Source organism: Dromiciops gliroides, chromosome 6, assembly GCF_019393635.1.
Source record: "Dromiciops gliroides isolate mDroGli1 chromosome 6, mDroGli1.pri, whole genome shotgun sequence".
Taxonomy (NCBI): domain Eukaryota; kingdom Metazoa; phylum Chordata; class Mammalia; order Microbiotheria; family Microbiotheriidae; genus Dromiciops; species Dromiciops gliroides.
The window spans coordinates 44072359-44085245 of record NC_057866.1 but is presented as its reverse complement, the minus strand read 5'-3'; the positions used below and the strand labels follow the sequence as shown (position 1 = coordinate 44085245).

The 12887-nt window shown below is 38.7% G+C and overlaps 1 pseudogene; it reads left to right on the top strand.

The window, feature by feature from the left end:
- The first annotated feature begins 912 nt into the window (after positions 1 to 912).
- Positions 913 to 7219, top strand: LOC122731971 (annotated as a pseudogene).
- The last annotated feature ends 5668 nt before the right edge of the window (positions 7220 to 12887 follow it).

Here is a 12887-nt window from a genome sequence, read left to right as displayed (position 1 = left end):
GGTGAGGAGTGGGAGGATGCCAATGGTAGAATAGGCCTGCTGCAATGTGGTGTCCCCTATGGGGGGGGGCAGTCAGGCCTGGAATACAGGAGTGGAATCAAAGGCAACAACACTAGCGCTTGTGCATCAAGCCTCAATGAGGTGTTTTGGCTTTTTTCAACTTCCGTCCTTTGCTTCTCCTTCTGCCCTCCAGGGTCAAGGAGAACAAAGCTGTTCCACATGCCAAGTGAAAAGCCTTCGGAGAATCCATTGTCCCCAAGTCTTCGCTTTTCACTAAAAATCCTCAGGTCTTTCAAAAATTCCTTCAAGACCTGATCTTGAGACCATTCACCATACCACCAGTCCTGCTCTGGACAATCTCTAGTTTCCCAATATCCTTCCCAAAAAGTGGTGCCCAAACCCACATATAATGCACCAGATGTCCTCTGGCTAGGGATAAGTGAGATCACAGGATCAATTTAAAGATAGAAGAGACCCTAGAGGCCATTGATTCCAACTTCCTCCTTTTACAGATGAAGAAACTGAGGCAGCAAGAGGTTAAGGGACTCACTCTGGGTCCCACAACTATTAAGTGACTGAGACAGGATTTGAAGCCAGGTCTTCCTGACTCCAAGTTTAGTGACCAATCTAGTTTCCCAGGCTACTTAATTACAAGACACTGTGACTTTCTTAATGGAGTTAAAACCCAGCCATGAATTTAGTTATAGAGTATCTCATCTCAGCCAGAAGGAGTTTATCCTTTAAATCCAGTGTTATAAAGAGACATTCAGAAAGCTGAAAAGGGGGATTAAAAATCAAAGACTCCACACAAATATTAGCTGGCTGGTGTAAAGAATGCAACATTCATAAGTCAAGGCCTTCCAGAGAAGTATGATGATCCTTTGACTCTGTGCTTTTGACCAGGTGTGACTGATGGCCCAGTGCCCACAGACAGATGCCAGCCCTTATGTAACACAGCGTTTCTGTAATGCCATCAGGAAGTCCTGTTTCCAGACGCCTGGTGTGTGACTATGTGACTACCCCCTTTATTCAGGGAGGGAAAAAAAAAAAACAGTCTTAGAGCACATTTTTTCCTCTCAGCCTGAATTCGTTAAATTTCTCTCCCCACCACACAGCACACAACAAGTAACCCTTATTCACAAGTATACTTTAGACCAACAGAAATAGCAAAGCTCATCCAACATAGTGAGGGCAGCATCCAATTCTCATACCTAATAAAATATGTGCATTGAGTATTCAGTGAGAAAATTGGAAGGAACATCTTAATTATTAGAGCCCTCAGTAGCCACTGTCTGACCGCCAACACATTCTACTGGGGCTGGGGTGTAAGGATGCTATTGGCTTAGCAGTCAATAGGCATGCCCACTTAACCTATGGTGATCAATGCATCTATTGATACAAGGACATGTCTACAGCATACTCTGTGCAGAGAGTGAGAGAGTTGTGAGAATGTTGGGCCAGACCTCAAAAGAACTGGGTTTGAATCCTTTTTCAGTCACTAATTAGCTGTACAACTCCTGTGAATCTCTGTTTCCTCATATGTAAAATGGGAATAATAATGGCAAAGGGTCATGGAGGATCAAATGTCATGATGCACGTAAAGTGCTATATAAATTTGAACTGTTATTAGCATCATTCTAGGTAAATACCCTGGGGCTTTGAATAAAGTGATTCATTGGCAAAAATTTAAAGTTGGGATGTTTTATGTCTGGACAATTCTTTCTTGATTGTCTCTTCTCTCTAATGCTCAACAGCAGTGTTTATAATTATCTGCTGTCTTTATGCTATTCTTTTTGGCAGTAAACACTTAGCACATCGCTACTGTAATCTGCCAAGACACATGCCCTGCTCAGATTTACTGCCTGGATAAAGCAAGGATAATTTTCCAACCAGAGCCAATTTCCATCCTCCTCCACTAAAGTCCTGCTCTGATAGTTCATCATGGTGACCAGGTGACTCCAGGTTCTCCATGTCTATGCCAGCAGAACTTAACCTTTGACAGATTCTATCTACCAAGCTGGAAAAGCTTTGAGTACAGGTCTGGAGCTGGACTGAGGGTGTTTCTGTTGTCCAGGGATCAGCTTGGCTGGCTTGGCTGTGAGAGGCCCCTCAAGAGAAGTCTGGCCACCAGTGGATGAGTCTTTGCCCATAGCAGTTCATGAAACTGTCTGCTCAGACAAGGAGAAGTTGCAATCTGTGGCAGCAGAGGTAACTGTGTTGAAATTATAGATCATTAAAAATATTTCCATAAGTGAAAGCAAATGGATCAAAAGCCTTCTCTTCTATCCTTCCTGTAGATTCTGATGAGAGTTTTCCATATTCAGACGTGAAGGGCCGATCAAGCCTCTACACATACAACTGGAAATAACAAACCTTCCCAAGGACAAAGAGAGGGGACAAGATGGAGAAAAGGCATTTGGCGTCTCTCTTATAATACATTTTCCCTTTTTGTTTTGAATAAAAGGAGACCACATTAACATAGAGCAAGCTCTGAGCACAATCATGTGGCTAAATCCAACTTTATCTTTTAGCCATTCCTGGGAGCATCAGCGTGGTACAATAGAAAGAACACACTTGAGAGATCATTGAAATCCTGATCCTGGAACTTAGTAAATGTTTGATGGTAGGGAAATCATTTCAGGTCTCAGAGCCTCAACTTTTGCATCTATAAGATAGGGACAATGATATCTGCACTGCCTCCCTCAAAGGGTTACTGTGATGAAATATGTACAGTATAGCACATTTGTAAAGCACTTTGTACATTCTGAAATGCTATTATTATCCCCTTTTTTCAACTATCCTGAATGTGCCTTCCTTTCCCTTTCTTAAGTCCCCGTCTTTCCCTCCATATGTCTCATGCTCCCTTCCCACTATGAATCCTCTATAATTATGATGTTTCACCTGGGTCAGGCCACCTAAACAATCCACAAAAATCCATTAGGCATCCAACATATGCAAGATAAATAAGAGTTCAGAAAGAGTTTCAGACATCAAACTATATTATATAAATCAGCAGTCCTTAAAACCACTTGATTTTGTTCTTGTTCAATCATTTCTGTCATGTGTGGCTCTTCATGACCTCATTTGGGGTTTTCTTAGCAGAGACACTGGAGTGGTTTGCCATTTCCTTCTCCAGCTCATTTTACAGATGAGGAAACTGAGGCAAACAGTTAAATGACTTGCCCAGGGTCACATGCCTTATAAAGGGTCTGAGGCTAGATTTGAACTGAGGTCTTCTTGCTTTCAGGCCCAGCACTCTATCCATTGTGCCACCTATTTTATGAAATAGAAAAATTGCTGACTGAACAAGATTAATACATTTAAAATAAAAAGAGAACTGATAAAATGGGGGGGGAGGTCAGAGGAATAATCTTTGTACCTTATTTCTTGAGTAAGGATTTGATATCTAAGATATGTAGACAACTTTTGTGTATGTGTGTATGTATATGTGTATGTGTGCATATGTGTATATACATATGTATATTATATATTTATATTATATAATTTATATATTAAGTACACATATAAATTTTATGTGTGTGTGTGTGTGTGTGTGCATGTGTGTGTAATTTCTTTGGCAAGGATTTTATATCTAAGATATATGGGCAACTCGTATACACACATGTACACATACACACATATAGCCAAAATCCATTTCCCAATATATGACAAAAGGATATGAATAAACAGTTCCCCAAATAACTGAGAGCTATTAACAACCATGTAAAAGAATTTTTCAAAACTCTATTAAAGAAATTCATGTCAAAACTGCCCTAACACCCTGTTTATTGACAAAGATGATAAAAGATGGGAATAGTCAACACTATAGATTCCTATCTGAAAAGATAAGCACGCTAATGCATTGTTTATAGAGCTATGAATTGCTACAACCATTTTGGAAAGCATGACAAAATTATGCAAATAAAGTAGTTAAAATGCCTTCATTTTTTGATCCAGATATTCCACTACTAACATATATGACAAGATCACTGACAAAAAGAAAGTCCCCATATTCACCAAAATATTTGTAGCAGAACTTGTTATGGTTGTGAAGAACTAGAAAAAGAATAGAAGTCTAGCAATTGGGGAACATCTCAGGAAATCATGGTACAAGAAAGTAATGGAAAATAACTATGCTGGAAGAAGTGCTGAATGCTGAGAAGATTTACATGAACTGATGAAAAGTGAAATAAGTAGAACCAAGAAAACAATATATGTAATCATTACCACAATGAAACTGAAACAATTAACAACAAAATAGTAGAAAATGAATGTTGCAAAATAACAACGAGCAAGCTTGATCCTAATGAAGCAATAGGAAAAGATACATCACCATGTTACTTTACAAAGAAGGGGAGGGGAGAAGGTACACAAGTGTGGAAACATTGTATTGTTGAGTATTTTTCAATGTATTAATTGGTCTTGCAGATTAAAAAACAAACCTCTTTTTCTTAAAATATGTTATATGGAATAGCTCTGGAGTAATGTAGAGCTATAAAAGAAAATCAAGTGATGTCAAAACAAAAGATATCAACAAGATTGCCTTCAAGTAAATACTAAAGGGTCCTTGACCACAAGGAACCTCAGGTCTAATAAGAAATAGTACATCTATCAATAGACTGGATGAAGAAATAACTATAATACAGAATTGATTGGTAAGTGAAAAAGGCAGGCACAAAGAGCTATGAAGGTTCAGAAAAGAAATTACTTCTAAAAGGTGTGATGAAATAATGAGATTTAGCAGACACTTCAAAGACCCACCTGGAGATTAATCTAGTTTGATTGACTCAAGGGAGAGTGATTAACTGCTGATTAACCTACTTCAAGTTAATTGGATTGTAATCACACCTTGAGAACACCTTCAGAACCAATGGATTTGGATGATGCCAACCAATCAGCTTGAAGCAGTGTGTAAGGACTGCCTCTGTTCCAGACCTATAAAAAGCTTCCACAATCAGTTTGCTAGAGAGAGTTCATGATTGAAGCAGGCTCGTGGCAGAGGACTTGAAGAAGAGCCAGACCAGGCTGGAACTCTAGGCTAAATAGGCTTTTTTCTTAACTTTCTGAACTCCCTGGGAATATCTGTATGCTTTAATAAATGTTTAATGCCCAAGGACTGGTGCTAAAGCTTCTAATTTAAGGTGACCACAATTTAGATTTTAAACATCACACAGGGGAGTATCAGGAAGCTACTCACTACAAAAGGTAATATGTGAATGCTATCCCATGCTATGAACTTTTTTCCAAACACTACCATCTTCTCCATTTTTTTCAAGTCTTGAGTCTTATTCCACTGGGGCTTTATTTTTTCCCCTTCTGATAAACTAGCCTCTTTCCGTTCATGTCCTCCCTGTTCCTTCTCTCTTTTCCCTAATCTTTCCTTCCTAGTTTCTTTCTTTTCTTCAGGAGTAGAAATGGTTACCTGGGGGGGGGGGCAGCTAGGTGGCACAGTGGATAAAGCATCGGCCCTGGATTCAGGAGTACCTGGGTTCAAATCCGGCCTCAGATACTTGACACTTACTAGCTGTGTGACCCTGGGCAAGTCACTTAACCCCTATTGCCCCACAAAAAAAAAGAAAAAGAAAAAAAGAAAAGAAAAGAAAAGAAAAAAGTGGTTACCTTGGGAGGTAGTAGAGACATCATCACTAGATCATCTCTAGGCAAGACAGCCACTTATCAGGATGTCATAGAGAAGATTCTTGTTCAGACACACCTTGCACTAAGATATCTTCTACATCTAAGATTCTGTGAAGTTATAATTCAATAAGCTATACCCTTTGTACAAGAAGAGGTCATTTGATCCACATCTATGTATGGAGATCAAAAAACTTACAGTCCAAAGTTCCCAAAGGGAATTTTGGGTGGAAGCAAAACAATAACCAAAACTATGATCCAATGTCACTGGTTCCCTTCCTTTTCTTCTCACATGATATCTTTCAGTTCCAGGCCTTTTCATTGGTGCTCCCCTATGCCTGGAACTCCCTCCTCATCCTCACCTTCTGACTTCCCTGGCTTCCTTCAGGTATCAGTTGAAGTTTCACCTTGTGTAAGGAGCATTTCCCAGTCATCCCCTCCTCCCCACCCAAATGTCAGTGTCTTCCCTCTAAGATTACATCCAATGTATCTTGTATATCTCTTGTTTCTTGTTTTTTTCGTTTTTGTTTTTATTTTAGTGAGGCAATTGGGGTTAAGTGACTTGCCCAGGGTCACACAGCTAGTAAGTATTAAGTGTCTGAGGCTGGATTTGAACTCAGGTACTCCTGACTCCAGGGCCAGTGCTCTATCCACTGCACCACCTACTTGCCCCGTGTATATCTCTTGTTGTACATAGTTATTTGCAGGTTGTCTCCCTCCACCACCTCCATTTTAGAGTATAGTTTTTTGAGGGAAGGTACTGGCTTTTTGCCTCTCTTTGAATCCCTTGTATTTAGCATAGTGCCTGGCACTCAGGAAGTACTTAATAAGTACTTGTTGATTTGACTTGATTGGGAGTGGTCACCAGTATAAGATCTGTACTTGTCCTGAATCATCTCAAGATGCAATCAAACAAAATGCAACTATGGCAGACACACAGTTTTATTTGAAGATAACAGCAAAAGGGTGATCAGATACCATTCTTATTGGTATCCCAAATAAAATGAAGGCAACATTATGGTCTAAAATGTAATTCCACCTTTCTATTCAGGGCTCCATCTAGAGCAGAACCTGTTGCTGCCACAAGCTGTTGATGCCCAAGAAGAACCGAATTGCTATCTACGAACTCCTTTTTAAGGAAGGAGTAATGGTAGCCAAGAAAGATGTCCACATGCCAAAGCATTCTGAGCTGGCAGACAAGAATGTGCCCAATCTCCATGTCATGAAGGCTATGCAGTCTCTAAAGTCTCCTGGCTATGTTAAGGAGCACTTTGCATGGAGGCATTTCTACTGGTATTTCACCAATGAGGGCATTCAGTATCTCAGGGATTACCTTCACCTGCCCCCTGAGATTGTGCCTGCCAAGCTCCAAAGAAGTCATCCTGAGACAGGAAGGCTGAGGCCTACAGGCCTGGAGGGTGAGCGGCCTAACTAGCTTACTCGTGGTGAAGCTGACAGAGACACATACAGATGAAGTACTGCTCCCCCTGGTTCTGACAAGAAGGCTGAGGCTGGTGCTGGGTCAGCAACAGAATTCCAGTTTACAGGTGGATTTGTTCATGGATGTGGTCAATCTCCTCAATAATAAAATTTGGGGAAAAAAATGTAATTCCTATTTACTTACGAAATGTTTTCCAGGGAATAGGAATCATAGCTCAAAATAAAATTGCTGGGTTTTTTTTTAACCTTTGGCATAATTAAATATAACCCCTTCATTTGATAGATGAAGAAAGGCAGGCCCAGAGGTTACCACACCTTTCCCAAGACCACAAAGATAACCTGCAGAAGCCAAGATTTAAATCCAGGCTTCCTGGTCCAAAATCTCAGGCTTTTTCCACTATACAATGAATCTCCTTTGTCCAATGACATTTCTAGTTTGAGTTTCAATCTAGTTTAAAAGTTTACAGAGAAGGTTGACAAGTAGCACAGTAAAGTGAAATAAACCCTAGATTTAAAGAGAGAGGATGTGGGTTCAAATCCCCTTCACATAATATTTGTAATCTTAGAGAAGTCCCAATATATTTGCGCATTTTTTCTCTACTGGTAAAATGAGAGGTTTGTTTTACATTACCTCCGAGGCCCTTTTCAGTTCCACATCTATGATTCTATTCAAAGTGTGGTGGAGTATTTTTTTTCCCTTGAAAGTTTAATAATATCCCTGATTTTGAAGTCAGGGAACCTAAGTTGAAATCTCCTCTCTACCCCATAGATATGTGACTTCAGGCAAGTAATTTCCTTCTTTGGGCTTGTTATCTAAATTATGAATCAAGTTGGATGACATTCTCTATAACTCAACATCTATGATCCTATATATTAACTGGAGCAAAATTTTAATGAGAGTGTATAAAGTCAAGGAAACATGAACCAAATGATCCTTTGTACCCATCATGGTTTTTAAGTATGTGGGCTCTTAGGGAATAGGTGGGGGAATGGAACAAACAATAAGGAACCATCTTCACAATCTCCAGGATATTTTTAAATTTGGTTAATAATGGCTATTCTTGATCTGTCTCAACATCCTTCAAAGCCAGTGAGGCATTTTCTATTACAGTCATTTAAGGTAAGGAGAGGCTGTTTGCTTCATCAGGGAGCCGAGTTGGGGGAAAAAAATAAGCAAGTTATGGAAATGTTTCTACAACCCAATTTCATGGACTTAGCAAATGAAATGTGTTCAAGAAAAGTCTCAGGGCAGAAGGAATATCTCAGCCTGGGCCAGTGAAATGAAGGAAAATTTCTTTAGCCAGGGACAGCACAAGGGGGGAAAAGCTAGTGGGAAAGAAGGAACTAGGATTTTCAAGTTGAATAATTGACTTAATTAATGTTTTCTTTTTCACTTTGGCTCCCAGACAGGAATGAATATGGCTATGAGATTTACCACGTCCAAAATTCACCATTACTTCCAATGAACAATTCAACAAGTATTTAAGTGCCTATGAGTCAATACCTGTGGGGGATAATCAAACAATCCTGGTAGCTATTGTCTACATACTGAACCTTCCATCTCCCATCTTGTCCTTTCACAGATGGTTCCTCCATATCTACAATGTTCTCTCTTCATCTTCACCTTTCAGAATTAGTAGTTTTCTTCAAAGTATAACTTAGATACTATCTTCCACTTGAGACCTCTTCAAATCTCCTGCCCATCCACTATTCTTACTAGTCTTTTACTCCTGAGATTACCCCATGTGACTTTGAATTTACTTATATGTACACATATCTCCCATAGTAGAATGTAATTTCCTTGAGAGCAGAGACTTTTCATTTTTATCTTCATAGCTACAAAGTCTATTGTCTTAGCATCTTGTTCATATTAGGTCTTTAATAAATATTGTATAGCCCATCATATGATCAATAATATTCTGTACTTATACATAAAATATTTCAAAATGATATTTTGGGTTCATTATGCCTCCTACAAAAATCTCTTCTGGGAATTTCAGAATATAATTCATTTTGGTTTCCACAGATATTGAAAAAGGGAACTGGGAATCCTTTTCCAACTCTTAATATCTTACTCTACCAGCTAACCATTATTTTCCTGTGCTCCTTTCAATATCATGAAGACATAGTCACACTCAGCTACCATTCAGCTGTCCTAAATGGTCAAGCAAATTTTGTCTCAGGAGACAGCCCTAAAGTGGGGCTTTGAAAACTTAAAGCAAAAAAATAGGTAATATAATTGGGTCCTGGAGAAAGAGAGCCTCCAATATGCAGACTCTAACAAAGGGATTCAAAGATCACGTTAATGCTTTGGAGTTACATTCAAAGGATAATAGGGACCCAATGCAGATGGAGGAACATATGTGTAATATGTTCCATTTGGCCCAGATTCTCAAGTAAATAAGCCACTGAGTACTGTTCCAGATGAAGCTCCTGGGTGGTCTATAAAGGTAGAACCAAATATAGCCTGCTTCACCAGTCCAAGTTGGAAGCCACAAATGTACAAGGGAGTTGATGTTTGTAGTATCTCTAGTAAACACTGCACTCTTGAGTTCTTTCCTCACTGCCCCAACTTATGGCCAAAGACTCAGCTTCTAATTGTCATGGTTGGGAGAAAATAAGCACTGGAAAATATTAGATGATAAATCAGTGTTCAGGAAGTACCATAACAAACCTTCTCTCCAACCACCATGTGCTCTGGTTACCCATCACTGCTTCCTAAGGAGCAGTGTGGAATAATGGATAGAGTGCAAGACCTGACATTGAAAAGATCTGAGGTCAAATCCTGCCGTTGATACTATTTGTGTGACCATGGACAAGGCCCTTAATCTCCCTGAGTTCTAGCTTCTTACCCTCTAAATAGAGATGTAGTACTTTACCCCACAGGATTCCTGAGGGGGTCAAATGAGATGATATATATATAAAGTGCAAAATAAAAATCAGCTATTATTACTTCCCAACAGACCTAGTTCTGACTTGCTAGAGCATTCAAAGGCCTAGAGTGGGAAAAAAAAGTGAGGATTCTAGGCCTAGTACCTGGGTATATGACCCTAAATGATCAACTTCAGGTTCCTTACTATATAAAATATTATATAATATCATATATTGTTATATGAATATTATAATATAATCATAGTATAGTGTAATAAAATATATAATCTGTTATATATAATTTAATATTCTAATATAAAATATAACATGACTATGTAAAATTTTATATAACAGTACAAAAATATATAATTATATAAAATATTGTATAATTATGTAAATAAATTGGTTGAACTAAGGCCTTTTTCAGGTCTATATCTCCCTATATAGTCTTCTAACCAAATATTTCCCTTCACTGGGTATTTCTCCTTTCCAACATGTATAATTTTCTCTTATTTCCTCTCCCTCTTTTTGAAAGGTATTTTTTTAAATTTGGCCAGTGCTAGTTATGCTACACCAAAAAAGAGCGCTGATTTTCAGTCAGGGGCTATTTTGTTATTGAGTCATATCAACCATATCTAGCTCTTCATGACCCCGTTTGGGGATTTCTTGGCAAAGATACTGGAGTGGTATGCTATTTCCTTCTCCAGCTCATTTTACAGATGAGAAAACTGAGGCAGAGTTAAGTGACTTGACCAGGGTCACACAGCTACTATGTATATGGGGCCTGTCAGATCCTCTTTCCATTATTTCCTAACAATGTGGCCTTCAGAAAATTATGTAACATCCCTGAGTCCCAGTTTCCTCATCTGTAAAATGGGGGAGTTGATAGATGGCCTCTGCAGTCCATTCTGCTCTAAATCTATAATCCTAGGTTTCCCTTCTCTGGGCCTCAGTTTCCTCCCCTGTAAAATGATCCTGTTAGGCTTGATGACTTTTGAAGTCCCTTCAAAGTCTAAATCCATTGATTCCCAAACAAAAGGAGCCATATTAAATGGCCCATTGTGAAAGTGTTTCAATGCCAAACTAAAAATGTGGATAAAGACCACCTCTGGGACATGTAGAAGGAGAAATTTCATCCCACTGAAATTACTTGGATGATACAAGCATATTATGCAGAAAAGCAATGCCTAATGACTGTGATATGACTTGATGATCCTATAGAGTGCTTTGAAACAATCACATACTGTCTCTTTTATGGAAAAAAAAGCATCATAATTGAATATGCAATGGGGTTTAAGTGAAACACATTAGCAATTCTTTTATGAAGCCAATCCAGAAATTACATCATCCTGCTTGTTCATGCATGTGAGTTCAATTTGATTTGACTGGATTTGGACCCACTGATCCATTTCCTTCTGAAGGTTTCCTACCAAGAGTCTGGAGTAATGGAGCAAAAGCCCTTATGAAGTAGTTTTGCAGACTTTGATAAATGTATGGTCTTCCCAACAACTGCTTAACAATTTATATAAATTCCTGGGGTGGGGGGAGGATGGAATCTGTTTTTTCCCCTTGCAAAAAAAAAAATCAGAATTCTCTTGGTTATTGTGGCAAGAATTTAACAACAGCAAGAGTGAATGTTGATACTCTATCTTATAGTTACAAAGCTCTCTATATACAGTCTAGGGATTGACCTTCAAAACATGTTGTTACAGCACATAATGGATGAAGGAACTAAGGCTCAGAGAGAAGCTTTGCCTAAGGAATTCAAGACTCGATCTTTTTGGTCTAGAGCTTAGCTTCTTAAACTGTGAGTTGTGACCTCATATGGGGTTGCATAACTGAATTGTGGGGGTCACAAAAAATTTGAAAACAGTAAAAGTTTAGGCATACCTATTTTATATATTTATCCAGGGTCACATGAAAATTTCTTGGGCAAAAAGGGGTAGAGAGTGGAAAAAGTTTAAGAAGCCACGGTCTAGAACACAATCTAATCTAGAGGTCAAGTCCAGCACTATTCTAAGAATCCCACTACCCTGACTCCTGATAGAGAGGTTAAGATACAAATATACATATTTGGATATGGCCAATGGGGATGGGGGGAGGGTGTTTGCTTAACTGAATTTATTTGTTATAAGGTTTTTGTTTCCTCATTTTGGGGTATGGTTAAGAATGGAGGGCAGAGTTAGGGTTGCCTCAAAAAATAAAGTTGCCTAACTTATAACTGGACAAGAATGTTTTTGTTTATTTTTCCACATCCCAGTCAAGTAATCATTCACACTTGGAGACATCTTGTCATGGGTAACCCATCAGTCCCTGAATTACATAGTCCATTTCAATTTGATACATCTTTGAAGTGGGAATAAACTTTATGTATATATATATATATATATATATATATATATATATATGTGTGTGTGTGTGTGTGTGTGTGTGTGTGTGTACGTACATATATATATATATATATATATATATATATATATATATATATCTCCCACTTAAACCTGCCTCTTTCACTTCTACCAATTATTCCAGGCTCTGCCCTCAGGGGAAAGCAGAGGAAGTTAATTCCCTCCCTGGAGCCTGAGATAAAGTTGGGGATTTAGCCTTCTGCTTGCAAAGCATAAACAGACACCTATTGCCCCTCCTTTGCTACCAAAAGGGCTCCAGCTCTTGGCCTGAAGCATCCTGGAAAGGGAACAGTGCTTGGCATGACAGCAGAAGGAATATGGACACTTGGGATTTTGTCTTTTTTAGTTTGTAGATCAACTTTGGAATTTTTAGGCTCAAAATGAAGTGATTGTTTTGGCTATAGACCTGAAAAGAAAATGCTAACAATTCAACAATGCTTTCAAGTTTTTGAGCTCCCTTGCTTCACTTAACCAGTCAATAAATATGTTCTAGGAAGGAAAAACCAAAAACATTTGTTATTATGCACCAAGGAC